This window comes from Henckelia pumila, chromosome 4 (assembly GCF_033568475.1).
Source record: "Henckelia pumila isolate YLH828 chromosome 4, ASM3356847v2, whole genome shotgun sequence".
Classification (NCBI taxonomy): domain Eukaryota; kingdom Viridiplantae; phylum Streptophyta; class Magnoliopsida; order Lamiales; family Gesneriaceae; genus Henckelia; species Henckelia pumila.
This window is the reverse complement of record NC_133123.1, coordinates 162,509,958-162,523,012: the sequence shown is the minus strand read 5'-3', so window position 1 is coordinate 162,523,012 and position 13,055 is coordinate 162,509,958. Positions and strand designations below refer to the sequence as shown.

Below are 13,055 nucleotides of genomic sequence, written 5' to 3'. Positions count from 1 at the left end.
ATACACATCCAAAAACATGAAAATATTTAAGGTTTGGCCTCTTTCCCATGAGGATTTCATAGGATGTCATAGTAGTATCATTCCTTAAATAAACTCTATTTGAAATATGATATGCAGTATTCAAGGCTTCAGCCCAAAAACGTTTTGAAATATTTTTCGAACTCAACATCACTCTTGCCATTTCTTGCAAAGTCCTATTTTTTCTTTCAGCAATTCCATTTTGTTGTAGAGTTTTAGGAGCAGAAAATTCATGATAAATACTTTTCTTATCACACAAACTAACAAAAGAAGAATTTTCGAACTCCTTACCCTGGTCAGTACGAATTCTGATTACCTTCAAATTGTATAGGTTCGAAATCTTAGTGAGCAGTTTCTTGAATGCATCAAATGTGTCTGATTTTTATCTCAGAAAATTTACCCAAGTATATCGTGAGAAATCATCCACACAAACAAAAGAATATTTCTTACCACCAAAACTTTCAACATCCATTAGACCCATCAAGTCCATATGTATAAGCTCAAGGCAGCGTGTTGTCACAGATGTTGGCAACACCTCGTGTGACACCCTAGTCTTCTTTCCTTTCTGACATACTTCCCACACAAATGGAATACCCGATTTTAAGTTAGGAATACCTCTGACAGCATCTAACTTACTCAAATTCTTTAGAGTCCTGAAATTTGCATGACCCAGTTTTTGATGCCATAAATCAAACTCATTGACTTTTGTATGTCTACAAGCCATCTCTTCTCCAAGTTGATAACAATTATCCGATGACCTTGTACCTGTTATGACACACAAATTTGAATCATAAAAAACTTTGCATAATTTCTTGTCAAATTTTACATGAAAATTGTCATCACAAAGTTGGCTTATGCTTATTATATTTGCGGTTAATCCTTCAACATGAAGCACATTGCGAAACTTAGGCAAACCAGCAACATTTAGAGTTCCCTTTCCAACAATGTTTCCCTTTGAACCTCCACCATATGTTACTTTTCCTCTTTTCTGTTCAACATAGTCAGTGAGAAACTTCTTGGAACCTGTCATGTGACGTGAGCTACCGCTATCAAAGTACCAAGTACCTGAAACATTAGTTATCAAAGCAGTATAAATCATATAACATTGAATATCAGCCTTTGGTACCCAAACCTTTCTTACATAATATCTGTTTCTGGAAATGTTGTGGGGAGGTGTTGGCAACACCTTAGGCAACACCTTCAATGCAGATCTATTCTTGTAGTCTTCCTGCAGCTTAAAACAGTATGGTTTGATATGACCAGGTCTATGACAGTAATGACAAATGTACTTACGTTTCCTTCTAGACACAGACGGAGCAGTAGGTTGAGGCTTCGGTTTTGGAGGATCAATTGGCAAGGCCTTTTTGCTTGAGCTTTATGTACTGCTACTTTCCTTGACAAACACAGGACCTTTTGAACTTTCACCAACCTCAAATTTGTTGTTTTTAAAACCTAAACCAGTTGTACCATCTCTTCCCATCATGAGTAGAAAATCAAGCTTGGAAGTGCTTGAATTAAACTTGGCCAATGTAGCTTTTGCTTTTCCGAGTTCTTCCTTCACTTGAATTAATTCCATGTATTTCTTACTCAGCATGACTTTCAGCCTTGACACATCAGCCTTTAGATCAGAATTTTCTTTTGAAAGAATTGTATTCATCTTATTCCTTTCAATCCAATCAGTATGTAACTCTTCAAACATCATCCGAGCTTCTTCCATGAACATTGTCTCATCACCTGAATCATTATCACACATATTATCAGTAATGGAAGAATTAAAACAAACTGACCTTTGGGAGATGTTGCGGCTAGGTGTGACAACACCTAAAGGATTGACTTGAAACTTCTTCTTGCTCTCTAGTAGGGTAGATAAGGCAGTATGGCTTTCTTGATCCTCTTGTTCTTCTTCTTCAGACTCTTCATCACTCAAAGACATGTTCATCCCTTTCCTAAGCGTGTTGGCACACTCATTTGCATACTTTCTAAAGCCTTGACAAGCATGACATTGAACAGTGTCTAACTTCTTTGAGACAAACTTCTTCTTTCCTTCAAACATCAGTCGAGGTTTAGGAGTATCAATAGGTTTCCTTGGTGATTGTTCTGGTCCATTAATTCTCAAAGGCTTGTTAGAGAACTTTGGAGCCTTGAGTTTTTGATCCGTTTTCCTTGACTCTTTCATCTTCTTCAGATAATCATTGAATTTCTTAGTCATGAGAGAGATTGAATCATCCTCTAAATCTGACTGATGAACTTCTTGATGAAATTGAACATATTCTTCGTATGAGGGCTTTGAAGCTTGAAGTGCTATTGATTTTCCTTTATCCTTCTCTTGTGCTGTAGAGTTCATCTCAAATACTTGAAGGATACCTATCAATTCAGTCATCTTCATCTTTGAGGTGTCCTTAATCTCCTCAAGTGCCCAAATCTTCCCATTGAATCTCTTGGGCAGAGAGCGAAGAACTTTGTTCACCATGATTTCACTAGCAATCGGTCCTCCTAGAGCATGCGCCTCTGTAGCTATCTCCCTAACTTTTTTGTCATAATCATCAATAGTCTCATTCTCATCCATCCTGATATTCTCGAATTTTGCGTTTAACAATCTCAATTTTTTTCTTCTCATGCTATCAGTTCCTTCACATTGTTCTTGAAGAGCATCTCATGCATCCTTAGCAACAGTGCAGTCAGATATGATTCCAAACATCCCCATATCCACAATTGCAAAAATTACATTGAGTGCTTTAGCATTGTGGCTTGAACTTTGTGTTTCCTCGGCAGTCCAAGTTTCTTTTGGCTTGAGAATGTATTCACCATATTCATCTAGCGTCTTTGGAGGAGTCCAACCTGTCAGAATACTTTGCCAAGCACGAACATCCATAGCTTTTATAGTATATCGATCCTAGTCTTCCATAGTGCATAATTCGTGCCATCAAGGACCGGAGGTTTAAAAAACGAGTTTGCAACAGACGATGAGTCCATCTTATTCCCTGTAACAAAATAAACAAACCAAGATCAGTTCTTAGTGTATCAAGAATATGTCTCTGATGCCACTTGTAAGGGAATGTGGGGTTTCACATAAACAGTTTGAGGTGTTGTCACAAGGTGTTGACAATACCTACAATAACACCTCGAGTAATTTGCAGCGAAATATAATTAAAGCGTAAATAAAATAAACAAGCAACCAATAAACAGACTCAAATGATTTAAGCAAGAGTATAAAATACTATTGCAGCGCCTCAGGGCAAAACTTCACTAAAAAATAAATCAAAGAGTTTTACAAATCCTAAAACTAGTTATTATTGTAAAAATCAATTTCTCAAAACAAGTGAGAAAATAAATAGTAAAAGTTCTCCTAAAACATTCTATATGAAATAGAATAAATAAAACGAGATAAGGAGAAAAATCTTGAAGCCAAAAACACGTGAGCAGCACACTTCTCCGATCAATGATCTTCAAGTATTCTCCACGGCTTCAAGATAATAACGACCGATACAAGCTTCAGAAGATCTTCAATTCTTTCTCAACGTACGTATTATGAAGCTAGTAACTCCCACGGTGTCTCGATTTCTCTCTATATTTATGTATATGTCGGTCTCTCCCAGGGGCGAACCCAGAAAATTTTGTCAGGGGGGCACAATTACGGATGGAGCTATGTGTTGTTTCGCCCGGGTGGTCGCTTGGGCGACCTAATTTTTTTTCCTATTTTTTATACATTAAATTTAGTCAACTTTGTCAATATCCCCGTGAACAATTTTAAAAATAAAAATATAAAAACTCAACACATAAAAAAATAGAGAGCTTAGAAAATCTTAGTTTGGATAGAGATAAAAATCTGGCTCCGTTATTGGATACAATTCATAAAACAATCATGAATGTCATTTTATATCAACTAAAAGACGATTAGAAAAGTTAAAACATTATCATCAATTCATAATAATTCATTATACAATTATTTGATTGTTTATTAAACATATTTTCTTTGGAATATAAATATATAATACATCAATATTATTTAAAATTAACATGTATCATAATTTATTTTATTAAAAAATTAATATAAGTATATACTAATATTTTTTAATAAAAATTTGAGGGGGGGGGGGGGGGGTGGGGGCATGCCCCCCGACCCTACATGGGTTTGCCCCTGGTCTCTCCAATATATAGCCTAGAATCCTTTCTTGTAGTTATTTCCTTGTAGACATAGGACTCTGGATCTTGTTTTTTTTTATCAAATCAAATCTACATAATAAGAAAATTAAATCATTAGAGATAACATAATAAACTTAATCATATCTCAAATCAAGTTATTCAAGAAAATAAATAACTTATATAATATTACTTTATGTCCAAAAAAGGCAAAATATATTAAATAAAATCTTTTCAAAATATGATGATTTTAAAAAATAAAATATCCCTTTCATACGCAAATATTTGTTTACGTCATGGAACGGACCTCATTCTTGTTCCAGTTTTTATTTTTATTTTTATTTTTATAAACAAACAAATGTAGCCGTTCATGTTCTTGCTCGAACGGTTCATTTTCATGTCATTCTTTCTAATTATTTTGAAATCCTGCATTATTTGATTGATCGTCTGGTTGATCTTTATAATTCATTTTGGATTTAAATTTGGAATGGGTGTATTTGACGTATGATTAATAAAATTTTATTTAAAATAAATAAATAATATATATGTAATTAGAAATTTCATTTTAAGTTTTTAGATTTAGAAATATAAAATTTTAAAATGAAACTGATATGTGATGAGATTGTCTACCAATTAAATAGATTTTATGTGATTTCATCGGATTCAATGATTCAATCACAGACGTAAAAAAAAATTTCAAATATCAACTTTATCTATACTATATATAATAGTTGAACCACTAACCGATTTGGTACGTCAAATTATACTAAAAATTCTTTTCATTTACGTTTTTTTTTATGTTAGATCTTAAATGATTAAATTATTCTCGTTTTTCTCTAACAATTTTATCTCCTTTTATATTTATTTATTTTTTCAAATTTCATTATTTATCAATTCCTATTAAATTATTTACAATTTTTTTTTACAATTTTTCTCTAATTTAAAACACATGAAAAATAATGTATCACGATCGTTAATATATATATATATTATATTATACACACAGCGATCACTAGTATATATAAATCATAAATTTTATATACCTGGGAGTAATTAATCTTCTAATAAATTCTTGATTACTTAAAATAAAATAAAAAATAAAATTATTGATTTGGTGAAGATGGCGGCGTCTTCTTCAATTTCTATGCAATGGCTCGCAGCCTATATTACTCCATCTTCCAATGCATTTCCTTCCAAGATAGTGACTTTCGGCTTATCCCACTTGTGTACAGGCGGAAATGCACCTGTCTCCGCCGTCTCTTGCTCCTTCCGCCTCCCGGAGTACACCCCAAACCACATCCCGGACGACAAGTACGTGCGCATATTCGACACCACCACCCTCCGCGACGGCGAACAGTCCCCCGGAGCGTCCATGACCACCAAACAGAAGCTGGTCATCGCGCGCCAACTTGTCAGGCTCAGAGTCGATGTGATGGAGGCTGGGTTCCCGGTGGCTTCCGAAGCCGATTTCGGGGCCGTGAAGTCGATCGCGCTCGAAATTGGGAATGCTGATGATTCGGGTTATCTGAGGCTTGGCGAGGAGGGATATCATATCTTCAAGGCGTGGGAAGCTGTGAAGCACGCGAAGAAGCCGAGGATTCACGCGTACATTGCGACGAGTGAGGTTCACTTGAAGAAAAAGCTGAAGATGACGCGGGAACAGGTGATGGAGAAGGCCACGACAATGGTGGCTTATGCGAGGAGTTTGGGGTTTGATGATGTTGAATTTAGCACCGAAGATGCTGGAAGGTTTTCTTTTTGTACCTTTTTTTCGATTTCGAAAATGGCTTTAGCTTGCTCTGGTTTTCTTCCCAAGATTTGCATCTTTCATTGTTGGTAGGTAGGCCTTCAATCAGGACTTAGTTTTACAGTGGTAATCTTACAATTGGCCCTGCAATATCCTGCTATTCATTAGGATAAACCGAAAATTAGAGGGTTTACATTTAAGATGATTATAAATTCGATGACCATGTTGGTTGTATTGCGTTGGTAGATCGGAAAGAAATTGTTATTGTTTTATTGGTGGCTTCATTTCTGCTGTTTCATTGAGCTTCAGCCGTGAAAAGTTAAAATACTTGAAAGCTAATTTTGACGAAAGAGTACACGTGAAGAAAAAGCAAATGAGTAGAACATGTCAATGTGAATTACATCCTTGAAAAAGCGTTTTGTTGCAATTTTTTGTGTTGCTCAAGAACATTAGTTATTTAAAGAATCAAATCCATAAAACTAGGTAGCACGGATGAGTTGAAGTGTTTCTCCAACTTTCAGCAACACATTTTTCCTTGCAGTTTCAACAATTTTTCTTCTTCTTCATAGTTTTGCTCGACATAGGGAGAAATGAGCGCATATGAATGTTTCATAGTTCTGCAAACATTCTTCATCTCGTCTTTTTTATTCTTACAGATCAGACAGGGATTTTCTATATCGAATTCTGGGAGAGGTTATAAAGTCGGGGGCGACAACTGTTAATATCCCTGATACGGTTGGCTGCACTTCTCCCTCTGAATATGGAAACTTGATTGCTGACATAAAAGCCAACACCCCTGGAATTGAAAATGTGGTTATTTCGATTCACTGTCATGATGACTTTGGATTGTCTACTGCAAATTCTTTAGAAGTATGCATTTTCTTTCCTGAGTGTTGTATGAATATATAACCAAGTTTAGACTGTATTCAAGCTGGAGCTTATTTGGGTTCAGGGGGCACGCGCTGGCGCTAGGCAAGTAGAGGTGACCATTAATGGCATAGGTGAAAGGGCCAGTAATGCCTCGTTAGAGGAGGTGTGTTCTCTTCACAATATAAGCTAATGTCATTGAATTAAATCAGTGTTTTAGAAATGAAATACCGTGTGGATGAATATAATAAGTGATTTTCTATGCAATATATATTAACTTGTTAGCACTGTATAGATATAGTTATTGGTAATACACCATTTTGATTCTAAAGGCTCATCAGTTTTCTTCAAGCCATAGTCGTGCCATTCAAGATTTGTAATGGTTTACTGCAGTTTGTTATGTTCCTGAAATGCCCTGGAGTGGAAGCATTAGGCGGCCTCTATACAGGGATCAATACAATACACAACACATTACCATGGCAAGCAAGATGGTATTCTATTCTCAGCTTCTTAATCAGTGGAACCATTTATTTCAAATTTTGAGTTGTTTCTTTTGTTATTTTGTTTTATGTGATTATACTATGTATTTTCAGGTGGAGGAATACACTGGGCTTTGTGTGCAACCTCATAAAGCAATTGTTGGAGCTAATGCTTTTGCTCATGAAAGTGGCATCCATCAGGTCGGTGTTGAAAGCAACCAATATTTTGAGCCTTTAATGTTTGTTGACTCTTGCGCAGATTGAGTACGTTGGTGTCTACAATCCTTTTTTATGCCTCTTCTTTCAACTTCTTTGTAGGATGGAATGCTTAAACACAAAAGTACATATGAAATTATTTCACCTGAAGATGTTGGACTTTTTCGATCTAATGAATCTGGTATAGTGCTCGGAAAACTCAGGTATAATGGAAGTGACATGTTATTATCTCTTTGTGCAGTGCCACACACACTTCTTTTTCTTCTGTTTTTCTCGCAGTAACCGCCTTTTGTGATTCTTAGACCTTGTTTCTGTGATTCAATGGCCATTTTATCAATATCACATGTTAATACAGTTTTCTTGATGATTTTATTTCAGTGGGCGCCATGCTCTGAAAACAAAAATGTTGGAGGTAATTGTGGATTCAAGCCCATTTTGAGCGATTCGTAGTTATACAATTGTCTCTTCTAAGCATCAACTTCATGACTGTTGTTGTTGCAGCTTGGGTACGATATTAATGGCAAGGAACTAGATGATCTTTTTGCGCGTTTCAAAGATGTCGCTGCAAATAAAAAGGTAATTAATCGGTATACTCATACTTACCTTTCAATTCAATTCTTCCTAGAATGGTATTGAAGAAAAATTCCTCGCATGGTTTGCTCAAATACAATATGAAAAATTGTTCGAGTCGAGTGTCAATGATACAATTACCGCACTAAAACTTATTGAAAATGGGCATCAACAATCAGTGGAAACTGGTCTTATCATATTGATATAACCTGCCAGATTGCTGTATATGGTCCTTAGTTGATCTAAAAACATTCAAAAGGATGCTTTTTAATGGATTTGGGGATTGCTTCAAACCCACCTAGTGCATCATGAAACACGGTTGTTGGACCGTTGAAATTTTGTCTCAAATTTAAATCATTTTTCGGTGCTACGCATGTCCTGCTTTGCTCATGATTATCCCAATAATGTGGAGATATATATTTTCCAAACCTATATGTCATGTGTTGATGTTCCAGATTACTGATGATGACTTGATTGCCCTACTCTGTGATGAAGTATTCCAGCCACAAGTTATTTGGAAATTTGAGGAACTACAGGCAATCTTTCAAACTACTTTTGTCAGCTTAATGGTCACTTCTAGTTGGTCATCATTTGATCGCTGTACCAATTTGTGAACAGGTAACATGTGGAACGCTCGGCCTTTCAACCGTAACAGTCAAACTCACTGATGCGAACGGTGAAGAGCATATTGCTTGTTCGGTTGGAACAGGACCAGTTGATGCAGCTTACAAGGCAGTTGACACTATTGTGAAGGTCTGAAACTTCAAGAACTTACAATTTCCTATACATTGTTTTGCCATGCTATTTCGAAAAGCAACAGCTGGGAAACTGGAAAGCTTGCACGCATGCTGATGTGTTACATTTACTGAAGTCTACGCATCCATGTAGGTTCCCGTTACACTCGTTGAGTATTCCATGAACGCGGTCACTGAAGAAATCAATGCTATAGCCACAACAAGGGTACTAATCCGTGCAGAGGATAGTGTTACAGCCACCCATGCTATGACAGGACAAACTATCAACCGCGCATTCAGGTTTCGCAAATGAAATTTTCATCAAGAATGAAGTAAAATATGTCCTACTTTTATACTTCTACGTAGTCTGAAAACACGATATCTAATCTAATGCAGTGGAACCGAAGCAGCAATCGACGTAGTCATCTCCAGCGTTCGAGCCTATGTTGGCGCGCTGAACAAGATGCTGGGGTTCAAGAACCGCTTTGAAGCCGACGAACCAAACTAAAGCAAAGTGTTCCATGCCACATGAGATGAGGTAACCACAAGTGATGAATGCGACATGTCTAAAAATCAAATCCCAGAAAAGATAATTTGAAAGACACATGTCATTTCATTGCAATTAAGGAATAGGAAATAGATTTTCTTTGTTTGAGTATGGTGGATTTGCAATTTGTACAAGCAGCCATACTTTTTTCTGTGTTGCTTTTGTAAATTATTCGAATTGCTTGATTCCCCAATCTTGAAATGCCTATGGTTTGACATTCTTTCACATTCGTTCTATATAATTTTATATATTTATTCGTTTTGCAATCAAGGGGGCCCAAGTCTGATTTAGAGATTTCATAGGCGTGAGTCGAATTTCAAAAGTTGCATTTATCGAACTATATCTTGTGTTCAAATATTTTTCTTTAACGAGATTTTTTTTTTTTTAAAAAAAACGTAAACATGTACATAGGCACAAATATAAAAGAAAATAAATATAAGATGCAAGATACTTATAAAAAACTTTATAAATAATCAATAAATTGTATTCATATTGTCGTTATGGCAGCAAAAGTATTACATATGTTTTTGCATTTTCCAGACGTTCGATTATTCTTTATCGATTTACAATATATTTATTTCATTTTTTCAATATGAAATATTGACATTGTTTGTTTGATAAAAGTTTTTAATCACTTCAACATGAAGAAACTTCTTTCTTTTAGATGTATATGGATCGAATTAATATTATGTTCGGTTCAATGTTGGATTTTTATGTTAGTATAAAAAAATTTCATCTTTTAATATTTATTTTGTAACATTTTGGTTTTTTTGAATAATTTTGATTTTTTTTTTATTGTAAGTATACTTTGAATTTCTTCCAATTAAACTTTCAAATTTTAAATTATATATAAATTTGACTTTTATTAGTATGTGTTTAAATTAAAATATTACTATTATTATTGTAAGTTTTGAATTTTTTATTTTATTATTTTGTTAAACAAAAATCAAATCGGGTAGATTCATGTTGATTGGGTTAGTTGGATTCGGATTGGCCAACATTTTAAATAATATCTTGCATCAACTCAACCCTAATCCACCCGACTCACCCGAGTTTAAACCCTATAAATAGAACAATTGTAGATAGATACATCCTTATTTTCTATCATTTCAATTCTTTTAGTACATTGTATTTAATAAATTATTTTTATCATAATATAATCCTATTAACTTTGTAATACAATATTGATATACACATCATTGTTTTTATTGTGTATAATATAATATAATATAATATAATGTAATGCTCTTTAAGCTAATTTTTATATAACATGATAACAACATATAAGAGAAATCAATTTTTACATTTAACATTTTTCCCTCCCACTTCAATCCTAATAATAATTTTAAAAAACCAGTTGATTATATTATTCTCTTCCCATTGTCAAATCCCGAAATTGGGTATAGTTGATATCGGCGTTATTTAACGTTTTCACATTAAACAACAATATCGGATTTCATAAATTCTAAAAACCAGTTTTTTCATTTATAAACTGAAATTACGATGTCTTTCCATAAACTGGAATCGAATAACTTTTACATTTCAAATCGAAAAATATAGAGTCTAAATACAACGGCTAAAATATTAACAACTGGACTGAAAGTAAACACCAGTCATCACTTCAATCTTCACCATCCCCAGAACTGGTTTTGCTAATCTTCATCTATAGCTATTCTTTGTTCTTATCTGAAATGGTTTGGGTTGGTGAGTGATATGGATGTCACTCAGTAAATTGGAGAAATTATTCCAGCTTTTAAAATCGCTTTTTACAAGAATCTTATACATATACAAATCAATCAAAGCAGAACTGAAGTCTTACATACTCAACAGAATAACAGAATCAGATTTTGCACCAAGTTAAATTATGAGTTTTGTGGCTAACTTATATCAGCCCCTTATATGTTTATACAGTGAGGAATCTGAATAAAAATTGAGCAAAATGTTCATAATATATATTCATACCACTAGTTCACAAGCATCAGTGTATCAAAATCACAGATTTAAAAAATTCAGACTTGAAAACAGATATACATGCTGAAACATAACTTAATTAAAACATAATATTAACTTTAAAATTGAAAGTCCACTTATAGTAGAATGCTAAAACAGGTTTTGGTTGGTCTTGAGATAGCTCATCTGGTCATTCCTCAACTGGACTAATAGCTCAACTGAATGCTTAAAACTCACTTTTTCTGTATATTTGCTCAGAATATTGTGTAATCCTTAATCAGAAATCTGAGTATTATTTATAGGAAGAAATTTGACGGTTAGGCTCTCCATTTAATGTCATTATTATCATGAATTCGATTTAATGCGTTAGTTATAAATCTGGAGCAGCATCTGTAGCTCAACTGAATTTGAGCTCAACTGAACTTCGATAACTGAATGTGGTCCTCAACTTAAATTCGAACATCATCTGAATTTTAGTCATTTACTAAAATTTCAGGTTCTCACACCCATGCACAACTTCCACCTTAATTTAAATTGACCCCAAAAAAATAATATTGCATATATATATATATATATATATATATATATGGCGAATTGCTATAAAATCCCTAAATCTAAAAGTAAAATTGTCATCAGTCCCCGCATCAGTAACAATATATTATAACTACCTGACACAAAGTTTGAATGTGGAATCAGTCCCTACACACATATATTTACCAATATACCCTTTGTCCTTTTCTGAAATTAAGTTTACCTACTTTTCCTCTATCCTCCACTATACCAATTTTACAATTCTTCTCAATTTACTGATAACATTTTTTTTTAAAAATATTAGTATAATTTTAATTTGTTTCGTCTCAATTATGAGAAATTATGGATTAGTTTTTTAAAAACATTAAAAATAAATGAATTTGATGAAAGATTCAGCAGCATTATGATCGAGCTAAATGCACTTGGAAAGAGTTACAGCAATCGTGAAGTAACACTCAAAGTCATGAGAGCTCTGCCACGAGAATGAGATGTAAAGACAGTCGCTATGAGGGAATCCAAGGATCTCAATAAGATCGAACTACATGATCTATTTGCAGATCTTAAAGCTTATGAATTCGAACTGGGAGTTCGAACTGAGGAAGACACATCAATATCACAAGTTACCAAAGCTCTCACTGAAGCAGATGAAATTCCAGCAACCAAGACTGCAGAACAAATCAGTAGCGATGCAATGTCACTATTTGTAAAGAAGTTTGGAAGATTCATGAGAAAGAATCACAACAGTTTCCAAAGAGCTAACAGATCAATCTTCAAACCAAAAGAACCAGTTGAAGAAAATCGAGCTTGTTACAACTGTGGAAAAGAAGGACACTTCATAGCTGTAGTAACCCGTATCCAGAATTAGTGATTAATGAGTATATTAATCGAGTAATCATGTTTAGATTAAGTAAAACATGATTAAAGAAAATCCAAATGGATTAACGGAGTCCAGAAATGGATTCAGGACACTCGAAAGTAGCCGGAAAGGTCCCGAAGGTCCGGAGGGTTCGGAAACTCCGAACTTAGGATCGGAGGCTCCGATCGAGATCGGAAGCTCCGTCGGCAAGATCGGACGTTTCGATCGGGACCAGGGCACACGTCATCGCTTACGTCAGTAAGGTGACATCATGGCTGACGTAATATTGGGCGATCGGACGCTTCGAAGGTGGGATCGGAGGTTTCGATCGTGTTCGGACGTTCCGAACCGGGTTCGGAGGCTCCGAACTCTGTCTATAAATAGGGGGCCAAGATTTCAT

General features: G+C 34.7%; 1 pseudogene; it reads left to right on the top strand.

The window, feature by feature from the left end:
- The first annotated feature begins 5,159 nt into the window (after window positions 1-5,159).
- Window positions 5,160-9,536, top strand: LOC140863632 (2-isopropylmalate synthase A-like; annotated as a pseudogene).
- Window positions 9,537-13,055: the final 3,519 nt, after the last annotated feature.